The sequence below is a fragment of the Mirounga leonina genome, unplaced genomic scaffold (assembly GCF_011800145.1).
Source record: "Mirounga leonina isolate KUSES-001 unplaced genomic scaffold, KU_Mleo_1.0 Mir_126, whole genome shotgun sequence".
Taxonomy (NCBI): domain Eukaryota; kingdom Metazoa; phylum Chordata; class Mammalia; order Carnivora; family Phocidae; genus Mirounga; species Mirounga leonina.
In genome coordinates, this window is record NW_023270314.1 from 1,579,523 (window position 1) to 1,607,052 (window position 27,530).

Sequence of the window (27,530 nt, forward strand, 5' to 3'; positions counted from 1 at the left end):
CCTTCCTTCCTTCCTTCCTTCCTTCCTTCCTTCCTTCCTTCCTTCCTGAGAGATTTTTGCTAAGCCTGGCAAAGAAACTAAGGAAGATCATGTCATGACACACTGTATTGATGACATCAGTGTTGGGTTTTGACACACAGCCTCCAGATCTTTCCTGTCACACTGAGTTTTCCTGCCTCCTTGGAATGCCATCCAAAGAGACTGCAAACTTTAATAATGAATCTGAGCACTGTATCTGAAGTCAAGCATGATTTTTCTCACTAGATTTCATGTTTTGGGATGTAAATGTAAGCTTTGAATTACCCATTCACAGCTTTTTTCCCAGTGCTTAGGACATGTCCATGCAAATTGAATGTATTAGAGACAACTTTGACATATTAGAATTACTAAGAGTGATAAGGTTAGGCCCCAACCATGACCTGGATTAAAGTGTATAAGTGTACAAATTTAGCAGTTAGGCAGTAATCTAAGTCCAGTTTTCTCTGCAGGTTATACACAGTTCTCATGAGCTGAACAGATGCATTTCTGATATCCCAGAAGCCTCCCACTCTTTATGTAGAACATAATTATATATATACATATATATGTATATATATTCATACATATATCGTGTATATATAATATGTAGGATTTTTTTTCTTAGAAAACTGAAATATGCAGTTTTATTTATTTTAGTGATAGTGACATACCCCATACTGTCATAAATTTTTATTTAAACAACCATATTTTTTAGCTAAGTAAGTCCTCCTGTGGCTCAGGACAGCTCTTTGCAAGATGATGGTGAGCATTTATGAATTCTAGTACCACTTCAGAGAATAAAACTGATTATTTTATTATATCATAGCATTACCTCATAGCACTATTACCTCTGTGCTTTAACAAATCGGCTTAATTTCATTCTATATGAAATTTGCCCAATTATTAACATTTTAACAGATTAAGTTATTCTGAAATGTTTTTTAATAGCATAGTTAATTGCATTATGGCCTGACTTCCTTCACTTTTGCAATTGATATCATATTTAACATATTGAAAGGTTTTTCCATTTATATAACCTGTAACTTAGAAGTTGTTACTTCTTTCAAAATTCTGAGATAGCCCAGAACTAGTAAAGGACTATGTCATTGTCTTAATTCTGGTTGCTGTCTATGGTAAAATTTGTAGAGGACATTCCTTAAGACATTTTGTCATTACCCTTACCATGATTAAGTATTGTAGATAAAATTGTGACCTGAGACAAATGCTAAAGCAGTGTATAGATTATACTATTTGGCCTGGCTCTGAACCTAAGAAATTAATAATTAAGAAATGGGGTATAAGGAAAGTAATGAGCATGTTTCTACTGTATATTTTTCTGGATTTGCAAGTTTGATTATGATTGTCATATGATTGTCAACTACCCTAGGAAGACTGTATTTTGATGTTTAGTGCTTATCGATAGAAAGATCCATTTTTTCCAAACCACCTGTCTCTTTCATTTCACCTGTTCTTTCCTATTTACCATTTCACATGGAATCTTCTCCCTTGATAAGGAGAAGATATATTAATTGTGAAGCAATTAGTACAAAATAATATGACAAGTGTTTCACTATAAAGGATTGGTGGCATAATGTTCTGATCAAGAACATAGTGAAAACTGTTTCTCTGTGGTGTATGTGTGTGTTTTCTTTTTTATGCAGCTATTTGAGTAATGCCCCCAAATGTAGCTGCCTTGTTTACAGGACATAAAAGAGTACTAAGTAAAATTTGCCTTTTTTAACCCCAATATCACAGTCTTACTTTCATCACATCTTAGGTGGAAAATGATGTGGTTAACACTTCTCTGTTCAAAATAGACTCCAAACTCAAAAACATGGTATCTTTAGCTAACACATAATAATTTCATTTCCACAAAAAAATTCCTGGTGTCCTGATTTATCTAACTTAAATTTTAATTGTTTAAATATCTTTGTAAAAGTGCTTTTAACTAACATGTATCACAGTAACACATGCTCTCTATCCTCATGTCTATGGTTCTTCACAACCATAACTATTCCAATTAGGAGTTTTTCTAATTAACCATTAAATAAATATTGTTTTAACACTTTCTTAGCATAGAAGATATAGTTAGGAGTAAGGGTCTTTACCCGCATAAGACTTATAGTCTCAATTTATAGATAAAGAAACAAAAATGTAGATTTTTCTATCACATTTTATGATCCAACCATCAATATCTTAGAGCTAAAGGTGAATAAGCCGTTATCCATGCTCTTTAAGAGAACTGATGGTGAATTGAGGGAGATGAATATACAGATAATTCTCATGTAAGAAATATAGATATAAGCCTTCTAATAAAAATATAGACAGAAAGATCTGGGACTGTATGAGAAGGAGAAATTATACCACTCTTTGAACATAAGAATGAATAATTATTATATTTATATTAATTTTGAATGAATAATTATAGCAGAGTAATTCACACAATGATTGGTTGCAACTATAATAAATGGAGTTATTTAGGATGCAAGGTTTTCCTTTTCTCCCATTTTACACACACACACACACACACACACAGGCTTTTTAAAAATTCAAAGTTGTATATTTGTTTCCCTTTTGTGTGACCTACAGATTGAATTTTAACTACCCCATGGTTCTTTTTTGTTTGAATACTTTTGTTTTGTTTTTATTTGATTTAGCCTGCTTTGGCCTACTTCTAATCTGAGTGGAAAAACCTAATGCCACCCAACCATGTTTTAAGGCTTTCCTCCTTCCCTAATCACTTCTGATGATTACTGGCTTAGGTAAAATTAGACAAATCGTTCCTTAGCTTCTGCAATTTGTTTTGATTCCCAGGTGTTGTTATGTTTCTACTGTCACCAAAAATGCAGTGTATGGTCTAATTTGGGAGTAAAAAGTGAATATACATTTTAGGGCCTCCTATCCTTGCAAATCTATAATTCTGTTATGCAGAGTAGGTTGTTTAAAGTGGGCTTTTTCACAGACTTCCAGAGAATGGTGTTGTCACTCAGCTTGTGTATGTTATGGCGTTCATTCATTCAACAAATATTCATTGAGTTGTGACTTAATGTGAGGCTCTGTTCTAAGCACCGAGGTTACAACAATAAGCAGAACAAAATTTCTTGCCATTACATAATGAACTATGTTCAGTACAAGGAAAAAATGAGTTAGTTTCATATTATGTCAGGTTTTTTGTATCAAATTCGTGTAAGAAAAGATCCAGATACATATCTAGAACATCAGGACATTTGTTCTTCTTTTGAATGTCTGGTTTTAGAAACTGTACCCACATGCCCATAGGAGGCAATTGTGGATATACTGCATATGCAGTCTGAAAACAGATTGTAGTGGGAGTCTTCCATTGCATATGTAAGTTACTCTGACATCTTTGCAGATCACTTAACTGCTCACATTTGTAAACATCTTTTGGCCTTCGATAGAAAAATTAATGTCCCAATTCTGTATAGTAGATGGATGAAGTAAATGACATATCATTTGAGGTCATTAAAATTGCCTAAGATACTCATTATTTTAATGAACATTTATAAATATGAGTTTGCATTGCTCATGACACTTACTCCTTTTTATCTACTCCTTTAAATTAGTGCTGTACATTTTGAGCATCTCTGTTTTCACCATTTTGAATATCTCCTGAAAGTCTCACATCTCTAAATAAGCTGGAATATTCCTCTTGAGGGACCCCACAAGATTGCTTTCCTATTCACACTTCCACTTAGTGCTGGCAGGAAGGCTTATCTTCTATTTGATTAAAATAGATTGATGTTGCAACTGTAAGTTCATTATCATGCCTGCTCTTCATTGTAACTTTTGTCTTTCCCGAGGTGGTTTGGAAGAGCATAATCACTATCTTGGTTTTCTTTTCTTTTTTTTTTAATTTTTAAATGCATCTTTTTTACCCCCTTAACTTAGAGTTAATGTGTTCCCGAACTGGATAAACCTCACTGAATGTGTGTATTCTTATTTATATCAAGTTTAATTTTCTTCTAGACTATAAACTTTCTCACTTAATTTGAATTATAATTTATTTAATATTATTGCCAGATAGCCCGGGTTATCCTCAATATGGTATCGGTAGTTTTGGAGATTTTGCATATCATAATCTAGGTTGGGGGAAAACAATGCATTGACAACCTGGACACATTTTATTGAGGTCCATTTTCCCCAGACTTTCCTTGACTGCTGCAAATGCCAATTACTTTTAATTCTGAACTGGTTTATTTTTAAGTTTTTTGGTTTAAGCTGTGTTTTTAAGCCATGTTTACCAAGGCCCTAGGACTGTGTCAAAATCCCTCAGGGTAACTTCAGCCAACTCTAAACAAGGATTCTTATTCTGTTACCTCTGATTCAAACAAAGAAATTTCACTTTTATATGTCTTATATCTTGGGCTCCCACATATAATTTCATTTAAAATGTATTCTGCTTATGGTTACCAGGGAGGAGGAGGGTGGGGGGATGGGTGAAATAGGTGATGGAATTAAAGAATACACTTAATCATGATGAGCACTGAGTAATGTATTGAATTGTTGAATCACTATATTGTATACCTGAAACTAATATAACACTGTATGTTAATTATACTGGAAGTAAAATTAAAAACTTAACTAAATAAAATAAATAAAATACATTCTGTTTAGAACAAAAGAAAATTATATCACTGGATTATATCAACATTTTACTCAAAGAATCTATACCGTACCCCTTACCATTGACATCTAGCACTCCCAGATTATTAAGGGTATTGGCATTGAGCCCTATATCAAATTATAGGCAAATGTTGTTTATTATTATAATTCCATCCTAACCTTCCACTGAAGTCAGAATGGGAAAATAATCATGTGACTGAACATCATCATCATGAATATCATCCGCTGACTTCATTGGTCACCAAAGTGGATTTGGGAGATCTGGTTGCTCAGGAAAATCCCACCTCCTTTTTCAGTCTACCTGGTTTGCTATCCAAGTTCTCAGCTTGGACAAAGAGGCTGCTGTCTCTAGATACGAACCTCTTGCCTCAGGCAGGAGCCCGAGTGGGCTGTTCCAATGGTGAAACCCCAATCCTAGTGTAATGCTTACTGGCCCTCTTTTTAGCTTATTTTTGTGGTCCTTCTTCATTTCCCTGGACTCTTTAATGACTAAGTAATTAAAATATGGATTTTACAATGCATTTGCCTTTTATTCCATTGAGAGAAACACTAAAGTTGCCCCCAAAAAAACATTTTAACATTTGAATTGCAAAAATAATGAAGCTCTTACTCAAATTTCTTATAATAAAAATATTTTTTGACATTCCCAAGAAGGAAATAACAGATTTCTTTAATCTCTTGCAGTGCTGTGGGTATCAAAGTAGAATTTTAAAATATGAAGATTCCTTCAAGTTATTGAGAAATAATATATTGTTGATTAAATTTTAGTTTTCTTGGCTCTACCTTTTATATTTAATAACCATTAGCTGAAGCTAATTATTACCTACATTCATTAATTCAATAGCTAGTTATTAACAACTTTATGCCAAACCTTGTCCTGAGCACCGGGAATGAATGCAACAGTTAATAAAACAAAAAAATATATTCCCTTATAAAATGCATAAATACCATTTTTCACATATAGTGCAGTGGAGAAAATAAAGCTGACTAAGGGAATGAAATGTTGCAGTGTAAGAGCAGGGGCATACTTTTTACATTCTCTTCAGATAAGAACCTCCAGAAGTGCTAACATTTAGGTAAACCCTTAACTAACTGATGGAGGGAACCATATGAATATTGGGTAGGCTGGGGAGAGAGCCAGGCAAAAGGAACAGCAGTTGCAAATACCAAGAAGAGAACAAGCTAAATATGGGATTTGAAATCACAACTAAATAATCCTTTCCTTGCTCTAGTTCCCGTCCCCCTCTACTACTCTCCTTCTTCCCATTGCACTTATCCCCTTCTGACGTACAATAGAATTTACTTCTTGTGTTGGTAGTTTCTGCACTTCTTCCCATTGTTTCTGCACTCCTTCCCATTGCACTGCAATGAAAGCTCTACAAAGAAGAGTGTCTGTTGTGTTCACCAGTGTATCCTAAATGCCTAGAATAGCATCCAACTCACAGCTGGTACTCAGTAGATCTTCACTGTGCTGACTGACATTATATTTGGGGGACTGCAAGATCATGTGGCAGTGAACAGTATATAGGGGTGTAGTGGCATGAAGTGAGGACAGAGGGCCAGGATCAATAATTGTATGGCTTTATAAGCCATGGAAAAGACTTTGTATTTTCTCCTAAGTGTGATAGGAAGCTTCTGGAGGGTTGAGAGTAAGAGAATGGAATGGCCTGATTCACATATTTACAGATCTTATAGACTGTTGTGTGGAGAACCATCCACATTCTCCAGCAGCTACCAGTTGTGTGGACAAACACACCAATGTGCTAATAACTCACCTATTGCAGACCTTAGTAAGGGCCACAGCTGAAGTACAGACTAATTGTATGAGGACAGAAAGATTCTGGACTGGTAAGACTTCCTAGATGAGGGGGCTCTGGAGTTAGATCTTGAATATGAGTAAAAAGAAAATTTCAGGCAAAAGAAAACAATTGGGCAAGGGATAAATGCAACACAATCTTTGGGTAGAATAAAGAAATTTGGAAAGTAGGTTTGGATTGAGTACTGACAAGGTGCCAATGACAGTAAATGCTCTAAATACATTATTTCCCTTAATTTTTATCAAACCCCATTGAGTTAAAACCTATTTTAATCTCCACTTTTCAGAAAACTGAGGCTCAGGGAAGCTTAGTCAAAGCTTTATTCAATAGGAAAGAAACATGGAGATTTGAACTTGGATCTGTTTGATGCTAGATCCCATGGACTGAGTTTGTGCTTTAATAATACAGTCAAAATTCAAAGAATTACCCAGTTCCTTGCATCTGATCAGTTCAATCAAATTAATATTTATTTTGCATGACTGGGGCTGCTAATGTGTATAATGCTGTCCAAAGCACCATAATCATGTTACTGATCATGGTCTTTTTTATATTAAAGCAAAGCATTTATAATAAGAATTTCTGTCTTTGTTATGAAATGTTAATATTTATGCTCCTTTCATTTATTTATGTGTGGTGAATGTCAAGTACAAGGCAGATAAATTGAAGAAATTAATGTATGCCCATAATTTATCATGACATAATAACCTCTTAATTCTGTGTCTGCATGGCCTTGTAATCAACAAGCTGAAAAATTGTGACTTGACCATAGTCATTTAGATATCTACAATTCCAACTAGGAAGTTGTGATTCAGGACATAATAACTTTTAATAATTCACTAATATTCACATTCATTTAAAATGAAGTTTTGCCAAGGTTATTCCCTAGGTGGTGTTTAAACTGTTCACTCCTTATTTAGTTATTGGACTGAAGAATATACTGATAACACATAACTGGTCACAACACCTGGCCTTAGAAGAGAGAAGAAACATTAAAAATGGAATTTAATGCAGAAAAGGTGAAAAGATAGACTTCTCAAAGAAGAAATATTAACCTGTGGCTTTGAGGATAAGCCTACACCGGATCAGTGTTTCTTGATCTTGTTCACATTATAGCACAAATAGGAAATCATAATATTTTTACATTACATGAATATAGACAGAGGAGGATGCTCAAGCCTGGTATTGAGTACTTCAGGCCCTGTGGAAGCCCCAGGATCTGACGAGTCACCCTGAAGCTGAGAGACTGCTGTTTCAGTGCACCTGTGATCTATTTGCAACACACGGCTGGGAAGCTCTGTCCTAGTTAGCTCAGAATGATTCATGGTATGGCCAAGAGAAGCAGGACATTTTTATCTTTCTCATGTTCGGTTTGACTATTAAAAAAAAAAAAAAAGAATCCCACTATATCAGCTATCCCTTAATCCTGTTTGCACATTGAAAAAAAAATCTTGGGGAGATTTAGAAAAATACTACTTTGGCATCCTTAAACTAATTAAATAAAAAATCACTAGTGGTGAGGCCCAAACATTGGTATTTTTTAAAGCACCATAGGGGATTCTAAAGTGCAGAATATTCTACTGTACTAGATGATCGCTAGTGTCTTCTCTATCTCTAACCAGCTAGGATTTTAAGTGATGTTAGAAGATAGTCTATAGAAACCTAAGTTTGGAGAGGCCAGTGAATGTGTGGATGCTGTACAGGGACAATTAAGGAACACCCACAAAAGAGACTCTCAGAAAAGAGATTGCAAGACACTGCTAATGATGCCTAGGAAAATCCCCATAGACTTAAATTTGCCAGTAAGCTTCCTTTTCTTCTTGTCACGAAATTCAAGTGGAGGCATCAGTCTCAGACTTTGGGATGAGAGAAAAAGAGATGAGAGGGACAAACACATGTGAGATTATAAGGAAAGGAACTTCGGTATAAAACGACCAACTGTTAATCTGCTGCAAGTGAGTGTGTAAGCAGTGAAGAGAGGCCTCACCAGACTGGAGAAAGGCTTATTGGACTGCTGTGAAAAGAATATAAGGGGTGATGGGGGCCCAGGCAGTATAGAGGGCACTGTTGAGGTTGAGGGTGGCGAGCTTGCTGGGGCATCGATTGTCTGATGTGCTCCAGCAACACCATCAGCTCAGTTTGTAGCAGAGAAGTTGCTGGACAACTGGATCAATACAACTATTTACTGAATGGGTCAAACAAAAGTATATTAAGAAAATGGGGTGAAGGTATTGGCAAGGGAATGAAAGGTATAATAGATCATTGATTCTTGGTTAGGTATGGAGAGAATGAAAATAGGAATTGGCTGATAGACTGGGGACAAAACTTGGTCAAATGATATTTATTTTCATGATGTCCAAGAAAAAATAGAGTGAAAATGAGAGAACATGAGAATGGGAGAAAGGGAAGTCATGTTCCAGGGAATATATTCCCTTCCGCTCCAGGTGGCCGGACTCCCGTTAGAGGAATACTTCTAGCCTAACTTGTACTCCACGAGGAAGAAATGGCTTCCTTCATAGACTAGTTTGATAGAATGAACTGGGCATGTGTGACTCATCTCTTCTATCCCTTCTGTTACCAATCTGTGGAACTGCCTCCTCCAGAGAGCATGCATTCTAAACTGCTTTCTGTCATGCTGTAAAAACTCTAGCTTCTAGCAACCCACCAATTCATAGCCAGATTCATCCCTTTAACTGAAGGAGTTAAAATCAACTGATTTGTTTGCATATCTAAGCTATGTTCTTTAGTATAGGTGTATTTTAATATTCTCTCTCTTTTACATGGCAGTTTCATACCATTTCTTCACTTTAAACATTCAATACTCCCTCCCCTAACCTGACTGTCAGCTGATGTCTCAGCTTTCTAAGTTCCTGAGCACTTACACAAACTCCCACTACTATAATTACCAGCAAGGGAATCCACATGCTCTGCCTTTCCACCTGTTATCAAAGATGGTGTTCTTTTCTCTCTAAAGTGAGTCTCTTCCTACATAGATTCTATCTCCTTTCACCAGCTGAAGGACACTGCTCCAGAAATTCATCCCTTTCCATCCTACTTCATAATTTTTCACCTTAAACTAGACCTTCTCCCTTAAGCACAACTTGTTCTCATTTCTCTCCCTCCTTTCCTTGTCAGCTACTGTCCCATTTCTTTGGTTCCTTTTACAACAATATGCTTTAAAAGTATTGTATAAACACACTGTCTCCAATTCCTCTCCTCCTATTTCATCGTAAATTTACATCAATGAGGTTTTTCGTGTGCCGTGCATGCCCCTTCCTTTCCAGCCCCAGCCATAGACATAGCAGCTACCAAGATGTTGATGCCCAAGAAGAACCATATTGCCATTTATGAACTCCTTTTCAAGGAGGGAATGATGGTGGCCAAGAAGGACGTCCACATGCCTAAAAACCCTGACCTGGCAGACAAGAATGTGCCCAATCTTCACGTCACAAAGTTCACACAGTCTCTCAAATCACGAGGCTACATAAAGGAACAGTTTGCCTGGAGACATGTCTACTGGGAGCTTACCAATGAAGGTATCCAGGATCTCCGTGATTACCTCCATGTGCCATCTGAGATTGTGCCTGCCACTCTGCACCACAGCCATCTTGACACTCGCAGGCTACAAAAGGTCTGGAGGGACAGCAACCTGCAAGAATCACACAAGGGGAAGCTGACAGAGACACCTACAGACCAAGCACTGTGCCCCCTGGTGCCAACAAGAAAACTGAGGCTGGGGCTGTGTCAGTACCTGAATTCCAGTTTAGAGGAGGATTTGGTCATAGATGTGATCAGCCACCTCAGTAAAGTTGGAGGAGATTGTTCTTGTATTGAATAAATCCATAGCCAGAAACAAAAAAATAGTCTTTTCTCCCAACCACCTGTTAAAGCCAACCTCCACATTGCTAAATCTAGTGGCCAGTGCTCAATCCTTGTCTTAATTGATCTCTCAGCAGCATTTGATACAGATGATCATCTTGCCTACTTGATTCATGTCAATCTCTGGACTTCCAGGACACATCCCTCTCTTGGTCTCCCCGCCATCCCACTTCACTGGTTTGTTCCTACTCATTCTCCTTTGCTGGCTCAGGATTCTTATTGTTGGAGTGTACTAAGGCTTGGGTTTGGACCATTTCTCTTGTCTATTTGCATTCACTTCCTGATGACTTCATTCCAGTTTTTTGGTTTTCAGTCTGCATGCTAATGTGGTCTCCAGATTTGTATATTCAACTGCCAAGGTGACATCTCTATTTAGATGACTAATAGAAACCTCAAACTCAACATGGGCAAAATTGAGTGATTGAATTTTTCCCAAACCTGCTTCTTTCACAGGCTTCATCTCATTTAGTGGCAATTTCATCCTTTCACTGCTCAGGCCAAAGACCTTGTAGTTGTTCTGGATTCCTTTTTGCCTTTCACAACCCACATCTGATTCATCAGGAAAATCTGAATACTTCCATAAAATTAAAATAGTTCATCAGATAGCCAGTCACCGAAGAATTCTTTGACATATGAAATCAATTAGGAATTTATCAATTCCTTTTTCATATTCTGTCCTGAATTAAAATCAGTGGCAGATAAAACAGTACCAAGATGTAATTTTGATTTATGGGGGAGTTTTGTAATCAGCTAGACCTGGTTTCAAATGATATGACTTTCCCATTTGTCTAAGTGTGATTTTAGACAAGTTATATTTCTCTAAGACTTTGTTTCCTTATATATAACTGAGGAATAAATACCTCCTTCAGAGGGTTTTATAAAAGGCAACTCTGTCTTCCCTGTAATATCATTCAATAAATAGCAACTATTGAGCCATTGTTATTGCTCTTAATGAAAATAAAACAGGATAGTGATTGGCTTTGTCTTTCAAATGAAATTCTTGGAAAAAGTAAAATTAAAGAGAAAATAAAGTACTTGCTACCATGGCAACTGAGGCAGTAGAGAATGTAAAGAATAAGAAATGATAGTCTACAGATTGCTTCAGTCTATTTCACTGTTTTCACTAATATTGCCTTTGTTTCTGTAATCTTGTAATCTTTCTAATCTTAAACATGGGATTGTGAGTGGAGTATCCCTCCATATAAATTAAAAAAAATTTTTTTTAATATTCTATTATTCCAAGATAGCTGTGATAACATTATCCTAAAAGCTCTTGCACAGCGTTGGTCACTATCATGATTCTTCTCTTCCTGTTATCCTATCAGTTAAACCTGTATCTTCTGAGATGGTATAAACAAAGTATTTAACATAAAGTGAACTATATGAAGAGCATTAGAACATCTGTTTTGTTTGTTAGAACATACCTTTCTTCTTTTTCTTTATTGTGGTATTTCTCCTAATACTCTGTGAATGTGTGATGGAGATGATTTTATCTGTATGTACATTTGAATGGGTGGATGCATGTCAGTTTGCAAAGTTATTTTTTCAATCTATTTTCAAAATTGCTTTTTAAAAAAAAAATCTATTTACTAAACTACTAGGCAGCATTATTTAATACAAACAATATGGGTTAGTAGTTAGAATATCTGGATTTATACATTCTCTTTTTTTGTTCATTTGTTCACCAACAACTTGACTATTTTTAAAAAATTTTATTTATTTATTTGAGAGAGAGAGAGAGAATGTGAACAGGGGGAGGAGCAGAGGGAGAGGGACAAGCAGACTCCATGCTGAGCATGGAGCCCAACGTGGGGCTCAATCCCATGACCCTGAGATCATGACCTGAACCGAAATCAGGAGTCAGATGCTTAACTGACTGAGTCACCCAGACATCCCTTCACCAACAACTTGACTATTATGTACCAAGCAGTACAATCAGCCCAAACTTTGAATGTTCGGTGTACCACATATTAACTGTAAGAATCTGGGAATTAGAATAAACATTTTTGAGTTCTCAGGACTAGTCAGTAAGTCAAAATGAGATAATTACTATTAAGATACGACTCATAAAAAGACAGAAGCAAAACAGCCAGAGGAAGATTTGTTTCAAGCATTTCCCAAATATTTATTGGATGCTGACTCTATGCCTTGCCTTGTGCTGGTTCTTGTTAGTGATAGACAAGAAATTCTATATAAGACAACTTTTGCATATTAAGGACTCTTATTTCATCTCAAACTTTAGAAACTATGCTTCCTGATTTAAAAAATAAAATCAAAATTTTATATCAGTGACCAAGATTTTTTTTTTATCCCTGATGCAATAATTATGGTATATAGTAACAGAGGACATATATGGAAACCGGACAGTAAATAAAGTAGAAAATATAATTTATCCAGAGTGGAAATAGTGGCCACAAATCGCTAAGAATTTTGCCAATTTCTAGGGAAAAGTGAAACTTAATATCGAAACTGTACTATAAAATAGGGCATGTAGGGCATAACCACATTTAAGTTCAATATGTAATAGTCTATATGTAGTTCTCATGCCATAGAATGGACCCAGTGTTTCTCAACTCACTGTATTTATGTGTATAAAAGTCAGATCTCAGAAACCCCTTCAGGTATTATAAAACCTTAAACTATGTGGGCATTTGGTATTTATAGTGCTACATGAAGAAATAATGTCCTGCCATAGAACTTTAATGTGGTTTTTGTAAAAACAGGCTAATGACATGTATTTTAGAACATGAGATAAATTTAACAAAATACAGTAAAATTATTGTGTCATAGAATTATAAAGTTCCAATCCATCAATATTTTTTTCTGTTAAAGGACCAAAACAAAACTCAAGCCTGAATTTCATACAATTTAATTTTTTTTTAAAGATTTTATTTATTTATTTATTTATTTATTTATTTATTTATTTATTTGACAGAGAGAAACACAGCGAGAGAGGGAACACAAGCAGGGGGAGAGGGAGAAGCAGGCTTCCCGCCGAGCGGAGAGCCTGACACAGGGCTCGATCCCAGGACCCTGGGATCATGACCTGAGCCGAAGGCAGACGCTTAATGACTGAGCCACCCAGGCGCCCCCAATTTAATATTTTTAATTTAAGCATGAAGATGTTTATGAGCTATTATAATACATGTAAATATTTGTGAAAAATGCCATTCAAGCAAAGAGAAACCAAAGTGCAAAGAAGAAATAGTATGGAAAGAAGATACCATTTTAAAATTTTCTAATTTGAGTTTTGAAGACAGTATGTATGTAGGTGTGTTTGTGCATTATACATACATATATATGTATACATACATATACATATGTACAAGTACATGCACACACCAAAACATCCATACACATAGGAATATACACACATCCACATGCATGCCTATATCTATATCTATATCTGTATCTATATCTATATATATAAGATTTTATGAGATTATGTTTTTCAAAACGAGCACACTATCAAGATGTGGATTAAAGGCAAATTTAATATTTTTATCTTGTTATAAATGGAAGCTTGTAAATTTCAGTATGCTTGATTTGTATTTATTTCTTTAGTCTGAATGACTACAAATCTCAAGAGAACACAAAGGATTCTAAATATTGTCTTTATTTGAGACACCCTCAGTGAATGGTTAGGTAGCTAAGAAATATCTCCTGAACTCAGAAGAAAGTCTTTGAGGCATTAGAAGTTTTGTTTTGTTTGTTGTTGTTTTCTAATTGGGATCCTCCAATGAAAGCTCTCACAGCTAGAACTCTTTATACCTGTTGGATGGAGTATCTCATTGGCTTGCAGTGTTTCCTCTCACTTCACCTGCCCTTCATCTCTATTCTAATTGTAACAGGTGCCTGGTACTTCATTGCTCCTCAGTAAGAATTTGTTGAATAAATGAGTGAATAAATGAATGAGTGAACAAAACCTACAAACTTGTGTACAACGAGCTGTGACTGTCAGGAAGGAAACTCAGAGGCAGGGCATAAAAGTAAACTTAGAGTGTTGACTTTCTACATAGGATCATCTTTGCTGAATCTTGTAGAAGTCATAATATGAAGAGAAGGAAGCAGATATAGTTTGAGGTGCATAAATACGAATATATATTTAGTAGATAGATAAGATAGATAATCTAGCTGGCAATATGTACCTAACTAGCTTCCACATGCCATCCATATGGATCACTAGGATGTATTGCCCATCTGGACTCCAAATTTCACTCCATCTGGCATGACTTCTAACTGAACACTTGGCTAGAAAATTCTTTGTTATCCTATAGTGTGATGGTGTAAATTGTAGTGATATCTCTCCTCCTTGTCCTCCTCCTCCTCCTCCTCCTCTCTTCCCTCCTCCCTCCCTTTCTCTCTCTCTTTCCTTCCTATTCTTTGTCCAGTATGGCATTTTTCCCTCTGAGCATTTATCAGGAACTAAGAGCAAATGAACAGCCCTTTCAGTTTATTTCTTTAATTCTCCAAGTTCTTATCACTCTAGCAAATTTTTGAGCTTCTTATCAAATACCCATAAATGAACAAAAGAAAAGATGTATTGAATTGCTTGTCTTGAAGCAGAATATATCTAACAGTTATTTGTTTAAAAAGTTATATTGAGGGGCTATAAAATTTGTGTGAGCTGAATCTTCCTGACAGTATATGAAATAGTAGGCTCTAAAGTATTTTTTTGAACTTTTTATAAAACCAAGTTGATAACATACATTTCAGAAGGCTTAGGAGTAACTATTCTCAGAGGCCGAGGGGTATATTAGATGACTTCTGGGAATCTTCTCTTTAAGTCTATTAACAAGTGTCTGGCTTCAGGATTTTATTTTACCCATTTTTAAGAAAGTGTAATTGAGTTATCCTTTTACTTTTTCATCTTCAGTTTCTTTCTGTAAAAATTCAAGTGGTTGAGATAGCTGGAATTAAACCTTCTAGAGTTCATATTCTTAATTTACCTCTCCTGAGAAAAGATATACCTTGAGAGATTTTGGGGGGTGGTCTGGGTGTAGTAATTGAAAGGGACATATTATTTACCCTTTATATGGTTGGTAGACATTGCCCAGAATCTAATGACTGCTACCATAAGCACATTAAATTTTTTTTCACATAGTAATACTGTACTGTATCCTTTTACTTTCAAGTTAATACTTAAAATAATCTTATTATAAATTGAACTCAATCAAACTAAGAATGAAGTTTCTTGACAAGCCAAAAAATCTTGGAAAGCTATTTGGAAAACTTAAGAAAGATATCAAAATATGCTAACCAAAAGTATGAAAATATGTCTCTACATTTCATGTATTTTTTGAGACAAGAATGTTCTAACTTTACTTGATTTCATAGAAATAGGGTGTTAACCATATTAAGTCTCTTTACTAATTTCACTTGAGAAAACGTTTGTATATGAAAAAAACACATCTAACACAGTTACCTCATATGCCCTGAAATGTTTTCAGCCATATTTCCCAAAACATCTTGTATCTTTTCATGCTTTGATTCTTCTTTTCAGAAAGCCTTCAACCTCCTGCTCTTCCTAGGGTCACTTTGATATATCCCTCGAGTTGGGTGCTTTTCAGATGAACGCAATCTCCTTTACGTTAAGTCTGTCATTAGCACTCATTAAACTGCATTTCAGTTGTCTTGGTAGTTAACAACCTCTTACTAGTTGATGTCCTTCCCACCAAATTTAAAGTTCCTTGAGGACAGAGACTGGATCTTTTAGAATTATTCCTACATTAAAAACAGTACCAGACTTCTACAACCACAATGGACAAGGCAAGATTCTGTATCCTTTCAATTTTCGGACATGGACACCACCTTCACTATTGCTGCCAGGCAGAGAAAGAAAGTTGAGTTGTCTTCAAATAAACCCTCAGAACAATGATATACTGTCATTATCATAAATAGCCCACTTAGAAAACAAAAATTTGGGAAGGAATTTATATTTTGACAATTTCCACATTTAGAGTAAAGCACTGTATTTAAAATAATTATATATTAATACTGTTTCTGCTTCCAGCTTTTTTCAACATTAATTCATACTGCCTTCTTTCCCCTCCCCACACAAAAACTATGGAAAAGAAAAACTTGTACTCTTCTTAGCCAAAAGCTTCAGAATTCCTTGCTAAAACAGTTTGTTGGTTGATGCAAATTCAGCAAATATATGAGATTATACCAGGAATATGTAGTATTATATCAGAAATATTTGATTTATTGGCCCCTCTAAAAAATAATAAGAAATCTAGTGAATCATCTGGTCTATATTATATCAGAACCAATCAACAGATAAGCATAAAACACATGGAGATTTTTTACACCATAATAATCTATTTGGCAAAAAAAAAAAAAAATTCCTTTAAAACCTGGATTCCCAAGAACCTTCACAGTTGTTTTTGAGACATTATTTCTACTAGCAGCTCTTTGAGGAGCACAACTTACATGGCCCCGCTAACCATAGGAAGAAATATGATCCCAACATATATTTTTGAGTGAGAAAAATCAAAATTTTTTACATAGATCACTGATTACCAACATAGTATGCCTATATACTTATTTTATTTAATTTGAGAATCAATGAATACCATGTTTTACCACTAAAAAACCAGAAGGGGAAAAAGAGGTTATTTTGAAAAATATAGTAATATGGCTGATTAAATAATCATTAAAAAAAGAAAACATGACTTTTCAACTTAAATTGCAGTGGTAGAGTTATAGTTAAGATGACTAATAGTTTTAGCAAATAGGTGACTCATACAGAAGAAAAAAAATTGGTAAAAAAAAAATAGTCGTTTGAGTGCTCAAAAAACAAATGAATGGGAGCACATCAAAGGGAAATAGGAGCCAGTCTGAAGGAGCTCTCTGTGGCCAAAGCTGGGACAATTTGAGCATCAAAATAAATTATGGGTCCATACTGATAAAATTAAATTATTGAAAAAATAATTATAGTTGAGGCTAATCTTCTCCACACAAGAATTCTACTTAATACATATAAACACTACCCTCCTCCAGGAAGTAAAGCTTAATTTCACCACTTTCTGTCACTTCTTTGAGGATGTACTAGACTTAGTGGCCAACTTCCAAAGAATAGAGTATGGAAGGGAAAAAAAATAGTAACTTCACAGTAGAGAAACCTGGCAAATGCCACCTTGCCAAGTGATGGTTAATATTACTAGTGATATGTGGATATCGTGTACTCCTATAATGATGTGATGAGGTCACTTCATTAGTATATGATGAGAAGGACATTTTACCTCTGTGGTGTTCTTCCCTAAATAGCCCATGGCCCTAGTCTAATCATGAGGGAAACATCAAATAAAATTAATATAGGCATCAGAGCAGGATAGCCTAGGGGATATTGGCCAGTACTTGATGGTCTTCTAAAGACTATCAAGATCGTGAATAACTAGGAAAAGCTGAGAAGGTGTCACAGACCAGAGGAAACTGGGGAGACATGGAAACTGAACAAACATGATAACCTGGATTGGAACCTAGAACAGAAAAGAGACATTAACGGAAAGACTAGTGAAACCCAAATGAAGTCTGGAGTTTATTTGATAATAATGTGCCAATAACAGTTATTTAGTTTTGACAAATGCACCATAGTAATGTAAGATGTTAACAATTAGGGAGATAGGGTGAGGGATATATGGGAACTCTTGTACTAGTTCTACAACTTTTCCATAAATTTAAAATTATTCTCAAATTAAACATTTGTTTAAAAATTATCTTCTGGATTATTTAGCAGTTTGCTAAGTAAGTAACTACCAACTTGCTGAATTTACCAGAATGTGGGACCCCTATCTAAGGAACGAAGAATGATTTTTCTGCTTCCTCCTCATTGATATTATAAATCTGAATCATAATTGGAGAATAAAGATATAAATGAATAATTAAGTTTTGAGAGTCCATCACCATCATACTCTTTTTATAGTCTTCAGGTTCAAAGCAGGTGGTTCCTGGTTCTTAATTATGAATAACTATGCCATCTTAGATACATTCACAAAGACACTGCTTTTGGCTCATTCTCATCTCTGTTCTGAAGTCTCCACCTTTGAACCATGTGTAAATGGAGCATTTATTTTTACCTCTAAAAAGTGTAAAGTCATCTGAATATGATCTTTTATACAGACTGAATACTTTGTGTTAAAAGACATAAAAAATGGACATGATTTGCAATGTAGTCTAGATCTTTGCAGTTAATGTTTTTGGATATTGAGTTAAAAATCTTCATGTAGCTAAAAGATTTTTTTATTTCTTCTTTCTATATATGAGAGATAAAGTTTTGATTTTTTTTTAAACAAATGTATTGGACTTCTTTAGCCATTAATTATGAAACTTACTGAATTTTTGAGTTAAAATGGGGGAGGGAGAGTAATGATTATGTCCATATTGTGATGTTCTTTGAGAGTTCAGAAAAGTAGAAATATTTAATGCATTTTATTTGATAATATTCCTAGTATTATATAGCTTTACTGAATTGTATGCCTTGAGCCTCAATGTTCTAACCAGCTATAGTATGCTTTGATCTATAAATGTAAAATAACTCTTCACTGTAAAAGAAAAGGATTTGTACAGAAGTCTAAAATCTTGTTGAAAAGACTGCGAGTAACAAAGAGATTTGGAAACATACAGAAATAAGAGTGATAGAACAAGAATTTGTTACTAAATACGGCTTTAAACAGCATATGAAACATGCTTCAGGTTAGTCAGAAGAGGTCCTCTGAATTACACTGTGCACGCTTCCCTGAAATGAAACTGTATGTTATTGGTTAACCAGGATATTTAGCATAATCACTCTGCTAGACTGTGGTAGAGGGAGGTGATTATCACTGAGAACAGATGGGCAGGTCCACAGCATTGCCAGATTCTTCACAAGCTCCATTTATTGTTGGTTCTTGCTTTTTCCCTTCTGTGTTTTAATTTAAAAAAAAAAAAAAAAACATTGTATGTTTTAAAGAACTAGCTGCACAATAGGTTGGTGGCTGATAATCTTTCAGCTTAGATTTCAAACGCAGGAGAAAGATTCAAAATGCTATCGCTGTGTATCTATGAAGGATGGGGCAGATTTCATTTTACCCTCTAGCCTCCCTCAATGCATGCACGGATTTATCTGTACGCTAAGCTCTCTGCTCTGCATCTGTAGCTCCTTGTGGATTATATTGTCTCTGTGATCAGAAATGATTTTCTCGGATATGAACACCGTTTCTGGCTCCCCTAAAGTGCATCCTCCTAATGGGACCCGGTTTTACACTTTTCAAGTAAGTGTGTTTTAAATGGCTTCGCTACTTAGGAAGTTAATGTATAGTCAAACTTTTAATAAAGGCAAATATAAGCAAAGGAAAACTGCAAAATGTGAAAGTGTTAAAGAGGATGTAAGAAATGGATAATGTGCATATCAGTTTAATCTATTTTTTTTAAATATGGAAATAGGATGGCATTAGGATTCTCTGTGAATTCAAGCAAAATAATAATGAACACTTAGTTTTCACAGGGAATTTAAAATTTGCTACTGTATCATCCTTGAGGGTTTATGAGATATGTGTCCTGGTACTGTTATTTATGGCTATCATATGGTGAACATTACAGAGTTACTTCTCTTATATATCACAGAGAGAATAGAACTAAGGGACATATAATGGAACTTTGAAAACTGTCTCCTCTGGGCTTAGAAACATTTTATATTTCATATACATAGCTTAACAGAATTTCTGTTATTTAATTTTGTTACACATGCAATATACAAGTAATCACTAATATAAGAGGCTTAAATACCATGTTTAGTATGCTTTACAATTTGAGATAAAGTAGAAACTCATGAAGATGGAAAATTTTCTGTGTTAGCAAAAAGTCAAAATGATTTATAACATAAATATAAATGTGAGTTACAAAGCTGTTACCTACTAAATGTATTTCAGTTGCCTGTGAATAAATCAGTCATAAATCTAGAAAACGGTTAAACTAAATCAGATTCTTCCTCATTTTATCCTCAAACTGCATCTTTTAGTACTAAGGTTGACTTTGTAATTCAGTCATATCATCATTACATGAAAAGGGAAAATGAACCTCTTCTCTCCGTGCATTTTACTATATGTAAAAATAAACAGCCTAGCATTTAATTATTATAGCTATATAGTTATAACGTTCTGAAAAAATATATATATAAAGACCTAGAGAATTAATACAGTAGAGGTAGTCAGAATTCTTTTAAAAGAGGGCTTTGAATAAATACACATCTGATTTATTAACGTCTTTTGCCTTTGCAAACTATAAGCAGCAAATATAATTACTCCATCTCTCTCCCTTTTTTTATACTTCTATTTTTAATCCTGTTGCCTCTCCTGCTTTACACTGATGTCCACTGATAGTGCAAGTCTGTGCTGTTACAGAATATATTCACTTCCCAGTGGCGATCTGCTTATTGTAGCAGTGACTCAAAATGCAAGTGCCCTGGGGCTGTTCTACAGAATTATTACTTTTTTTTTTTTTTCCCCTCCTCCGTACACTGAGATATAAACACTCTTCACAATATCCTGTAGTCTGGCTCTTTGGGCCAGCTTTTGACATTAGGTATTCTAGTTCAGTCTCTTAAAGTTTAAGGGTCAGTAAATTCCATATGCTCAGTCATGACACAGGCTTTTTACAATTCCTTCAGTAAAGACCTTGCTGACACCTTTCTTGGCAGGTGATTTTCTTTGAAAACACACTGGAATGATTTTTTTTTTTAAAAGATTTTATTTATTTATTTGAGACAGAGAGAATGAGATACAGAGAGCATGAGAGGGAGGAGGGTCAGAGGGAGAAGCAGACTCCCTGCCGAGCAGGGAGCCCAATGCGGGACTCGATCCAGGGACTCCAGGATCATGACCTGAGCCGAAGGCAGTCACTTAACCAACTGAGCCACCCAGGCGCCCTGGAATGATTTTTAAACACTCACTTTTTTTGTTCTTGATGTTATAACGATTCGTGTAAGAATTCTAGGAATTTGGATAAAATAGAAATGTTGACAAATATGAACTCTATTCCACATTTTGAATTCATTAGGTGATATTTGATCCTGACATTTATGACAATAGGCAGCATGTGTTTAACTTTTTGTTGCTATTGTTTGTTTCTGTTTGTGGTAGAAGAGAAGGAAGAAAAAAAGATAGTTTTTAAAGCATGGAAGGTAAAGATTTATAAAAGTTGACTCTTGGCTTTTATTTTCAAAGGGCTGAATTGAACATGATTATTTTTTCTTCTTTATATGCATTAACCTATTTTAAGGCAATATATTTTCTTTGGTTGAAATACTGTTATAAGAAATGAGATGCTGTAGAAGTAACAGACCATTTCTCAAAAAAATGTGTCTTTGAAAATGATCAGTTAAATTTTCAAAAGTGGTTCTCATTATGGAATGACATAAATGCATTTCGGAAATGATTCTGCATCAAGGAGTTGAGATTTTAATGCTTACTTTCTTAAAATTATTTTAGCACGAAAGTTAACATATGCAAAAACATTTAAGATAGCTTAGCATGAATAATATTGAGTTTCAGTTCCATCTTCTCATTAAATGTTCCAACTATCCTGTCATTTTTGCTGAAATTGTACATTACCAAATTTTAAGAATAAGATTTAAAATGTATTTGACCTGATAGTTCAAAGGTAACAAGGCAACAAATAAGCCGAAGGATATTTTAATTACAAGATTTTCTTTTTCATTGCAGTTTAATTTAGTCAAATATATTCATACTTGTACATACACATGCAAATATGGTTTTTGTATAGACTATCTAACACTTAAGTTAATTTCCTTATATGTGAGATTTCATTTCTATCTTCCTATGCATATATGTGTATCTGTTTGGTTTTTTTTTTTTTATTCAGAGGTGCCTGGATCCTGGATGATGCCAAAACTCAATCTGCACTATATGTTTAGTGAATTATTTATCACCAAAAATCAAGTTCTAGAATGTAGTTGCCTAGACAAAAACTGAGATTAAATGCTACTATAGGAGAAAAAATTGATTATCATGTTTGTATGCATCAGAATGGCCAATTTATGGCACTCAAATGTGTATAAATGGGAAATATTCTTTAAAATAAATTAAATGGATATACATATACTATACATATGAATGCAGTAAATTCTTAATTTTATGTCTAGAAAAATGATGCCCCAACATGATTTCACTTGTATTTTTGCAACGAAAGCCATCTATATACTTTATTAAATCTCTAGATTGGCTAATCATGGCTTAATGGGTGAACCTCCCAGAGTATTGGTGTCCAACACACTACCCCTCATTTCCCAGAGATTAACTATCTTCATCTAGTGGTTTTCAAACTGTATCTGCACAGCCCTAAGGTTTCATGAGAGTTTGTCAGTAGTTGCTAGAGACAGTAGGGAAGAAGAATACACCCTGAGGTTCTTAATGTTTCTTGATTCTATATTAACCAGTTTTATTCATTGGAGCTCTATGCAAGTTTTAGGAACAATAATAACAAATGGTGTGGTATTATCAAAAACAGAACAAAATAAAGGTTGCAAACTACTTCCTCCAACCAAAGGAATTTACTTCTGATGGGAGCAACTTTATCTGTTGAGTCCGCAGAGGAGTTATTTCTGTTTAGAATACATTTCTTTGCCATTTAATCCTAGCATTAATAACATTAACTGCCAGGACAGTATGAGCGGCTGACTCTGTTGCTCCTGGGACCCACAGAAAACAAAATACGGCAACATAATAATCACTATTTTTATGTTTGAAATACTTCAGGTATCCCCTGTCCTTAAAGGATAAAGTTCATCCCTCCCGCTTGGCATAAAAAGCTCTTCATGGTCTGGAGCGCATGTAACATACTGCTTTACTTGCTTTGATTTCCCAGAATGTTGTCTGTATGCTTCTGCTGTCTTTGTCTCTTCACTCAACCTGTACATTGGTCAATTTTTTTTATTTTACTTGAACACTCCTCTCAAATGCCAGCTCCCCTGTGATCCTTTACTCATTCACCACATTTCTGCAGGCTGTATTAAGTGCCTTCCCTTTGCTCCTTTGCCTGTCCGTACCATTGCTGAAGCACTTACCATGCTTTGTTTTAATCCCCAAGAACACTTTACCAATGTGTGTCCCTAGCACATCATGGATACTGCCAACATCTCTGTTTAATAAGCTGGGGGAATATATTAGGTAAATGATTAAAATATGAAAATTTAAAACAATCAGCAACAAATTCTTTTTTTTTTTAAACTAGGCAGTTGGTGAGGCATAACTACGTATTATTAAAGAAAATATCTAAAGATATATAAAGGCCAATTTAATACTAAGCTTTTGTGTACTACTGTTGGATTCTTCAAAATTGATAATGGGTACATGAGTCATCAAGGAAAAACTTTAATTTTATCATTTTTAAAGTATGTTTTTATGGCAGCTAGACAAAATCTCTTTGAGATTTTTTCTTTATATCTCTTTTGCATTCCTTATTACTTAGAGTTTTTCATATTTTATCAAGAGAGATTTAAAATTTGAGTAGTATCTGTATTTCCCATTCAGCAGATAGGATTAGCACCTGGAATATATAGAACGCTAAAAGGCAAGCTGAAAATTTCAATGGCATGAAGAATTTCACTCAAAAGGATATTACTGGGTGCCTGGGTGGCTCAGATGGTTAAGCGACTGCCTTCAGCTCAGGTCATGATCCTGGAGTCCCGGGATCGAGTCCCGCATCGAGTCCCGCGTCGGGCTCCCTGCTCGGCGGGGAGTCTGCTTCTCCCTCTGACCCTCCCCCCTCTCATGTGCTCTCTCTCTCTCATTCTCTCTCTCTCAAATAAATAAATAAAATCTTTAAAAAAAAAAAAAGAATTCATGCCTTTAAAAAAAAAAAAGGATATTACTGGTGTGTAGTGTGGGACACCATATCTTTGTTATCAAATGAAGTTGAGGTAGTTCTGGCTTTTTAGCAAAGAACCAGATCTTTAAAATATCCTATCCTTTTGGCACTGCCTAGGAGTCCACTGTTATTTTTCCATTATTTGGAGCACATTATAACTTCTTACTATTGATAATTTTGAAATGCATTGAAAGCATCTAGCAGAATTCTTGGCACAGGTTATATGTTTAAAAAATAAAAAAGAAATGAAGGCAAATTAGCGCTACAGAGAAAAGAAAGACCCTGTGGCTCCAGTGTAATGCAGGCAGAGGTCCCCAGCTAAATGAGAGAATTAAGCATTTTCTCTGTCATCCAGTTGTATGTAGTCGTGATTATGAGTGGTAAAGATACATAAGAGGTGGTCCGAGCGGGTGGACCAGTCCATTCAAAGGACTGGTGTGTGGGAAAGGCAGAGCTTAGTACAACTGGAACATAAACTGAAGATAAGAAATGGTTAAAAGTGACGTGTGCAAACTCCAGAATTAAAGATAAATTTGAATGCCATCCTCAAGGACCTTGGACTTGGTATCTAGAGATTTTCAGCGAGGACTGACAGGCTTGTATTTGCTGTGTAGTTAGAATATTGGATTGTGCCGTGGCTTGGTGATAGGACTAAAGCAGAGAGAACAACTCAGTAGCTTTAAAAAAAATTCAGATTAATTGTTATGATTTCCCTGCTTTACAGATAAAAACAAACAAAAAAACTGGTAGTCAGACTAACAAACTGGTGCTCACAAAAGGTTTTCAAATGGTGGTTAATAATGCAGAGCGTAAGTAATGAAGTTTCTGTCTGAATTCAAGATTATGGAACCCAAAACTCCATGCTCTTTCTCCTATTTTCTGCTGCTTATAGTGTTGATGATTAAATATATTAGCAAAAGTATTCCAAGCTGCATATTTTCCAACCTCAATGATCTGTTGATTTATAAACATATAGGAATGTGCTCCACCACTTCAGAACATTGTACTACTGCCTCATTGGGTTTTTTAACTTAAAGGCTTTCATTTGGTTACACCTCCTCATTTTATCTTTACTGACACAACATCCTCATTTTTATAGTAACCAAATTGTCAATAAAGTTATATCCTGGAATTGCACTTAAAGACAAAAAGAGAAATTGAGGGGAAAGCTCTCCTAAATATATATATACTTGTGTTAGTTTAAGAATGCTCGTTACATCAGTGAGACAAACCAAGGGAATCAATGAATAGCCCTTGGAGCTTCATGTAGGAAATCATAACTCTTCCACCTGCAGAGGTTTCTGCTTAATGGAAATCTGGTGGACTTTATGTTCTGTAAGCACAGGCACTGTGTCCTTCTTTTCACTGTCAAATCACTAGCACCAAGCAGAGTGCCTGGCATACAGCCATGATTAGCAAATAGATATTGAACTGATTTGCAAATTGAAAGGAAGAATGTCTTGCTCCTCATCATATAGGCATTACTGATACCCTGTATAGAATGACCTCCTCATAGGAACACATAAATGCTTGTAAGATTCCCAGGCTGAGGTCCACAAATATATTTCACTTATATCTAGCTAAAATAGCTACACTTTTCAGGTACCATCTGGAGGGGAGGGCAATTGGAAGTAGGAAAATGATCAAAGATGTTCCTGAGATAAGCATTTCATGCACCAAGTACAGTGTCAGGTAGTTAGGGCTCCATAACCACCAGCAGCTGCAACATCAGAAGCAGTAGAGATGGGGTCTGTGGACCACACTGAAGTGGCAAGGATGAGCCAAGAGAAGTTACACATGAGAGAAAAGCTATTAAGAGATAACATTCAAAAGACTTTATTAACTTAACAAAGATAGGACACAAAAGAGGACAAGGCAAGATTACCTCCAAAGTTTCTAATGAGGGAGAGAGGAAAATGGAGGAGGAACAACTTTGAAAAACAGTATGTTTATTTCAGTATTGGACAGATTGAATAGACCAGTTGGAAACACACGTTTGGCTCTCAGGAGAGAGGTCTGAGAAGTAGACATAAATGTGGGAGGCATCTGCTTATGGAGGAGGGAAAGCTATGGAAATGGATGAAATGACCTTGGCAAAGAATGAGGAGAATGGGGCAGATGGGGCAGGACACAAAATCCTTGGACACATTCACCTACCCAGAAGTATCATCAATTCGAGTTACATGTGCTTTGTTTATTTCATAAACATGTTTTGGAAGCTTTTTCCTTATCACCCCTCCTTGAATATCACCCCTGAACCTAATCCAAGTTAGATGTTCCTGCCTCTTTTTGTGTTTGCTTTCTTTTGTAAATGCATTTTGGTAGCTAACATTCCCTTCCAACCCCCTCCGTGAATGTTATCCCTGAACCTTAATTTGAGTTAAATCCTCCTCTTCTTACACTTCCATAGAGTGATTAATGTATGTCTGTTGTACCGTTTATTATACTGCATGTAGTTTTTCACTTATCTCGAAGACTGGTGTGTGAACTCCTGAAGAGCCTAAGATGTATTTTACTTAACTACTTATATTTGTTTATTGACACGTAGCCTAATGTCTGTCAAACGGAGATTGTCTTTATATTTTGAATGAATGAATGAACTCATGTTTAAGTTGGAGACTGCCCAAAATTAATTCTCATCTATTAATTCATGAAATCATTTAACACACCTTGTTGAAAATCCCCATTATGCCAGACTTTATAATGGTGAACAAAACACCTAATTTCTGCACTTAAAAATCTTGGAGTTACCTCAAGGAAAGTTATCCAAGAGTCACAGTAGTACATTATTTGGTTCCCTAAAGTAGACAGACAAAAATGCTTTGACTTTAAAGGTACATATAGATAGTATTATTATGACTTGTAAATTTCTATTAAATAATTTTACCTCCAAATCTACTTTTAGCTATAGTTCATGGTTAACTTTTCCACTGTTACCATATTGGTAGCAATAAAATTGCATAATAGTTAAGATCATGTCCTTTGGAATTAAATACAGGATTCAAAACCAAGTTCCACCATTTATGGGAGTGTGACTATAAGCAAGTAGAATCATTTCTGTATTTTCCCTTCCCTTGACTATTGTAAAAGAATAAGAATAACTCATGAATGGTAGGTGGATTATTTATGAAATCATGTGTAAAGTATTTCCTTCTGATAAAGATGGCCTGCAATCAAGATTAGCTATTGTTGTTTTAATTATTAACAAACCTTTCCAAATAATAGTATAATTTATTTTACAAATGATCTTTTTCCTTTTGGCTTATTTTAAATTTAGAAAAACCTAATGCTAAGAGAGCACCTTTACCACTT

At 35.2% G+C, this 27,530-nt stretch overlaps 1 protein-coding gene and 1 pseudogene across 1 annotated transcript in view; both read left to right on the forward strand.

Annotated features, from left to right (window-relative positions):
• PPFIA2 (PTPRF interacting protein alpha 2) overlaps positions 1 to 27,530 on the forward strand; it is a 467,879-nt gene that overhangs the window by 134,106 nt on the left and 306,243 nt on the right. The gene's annotated exons all lie outside the window — the stretch shown is intronic.
• On the forward strand, positions 9,502 to 10,435 carry LOC118008523 (annotated as a pseudogene).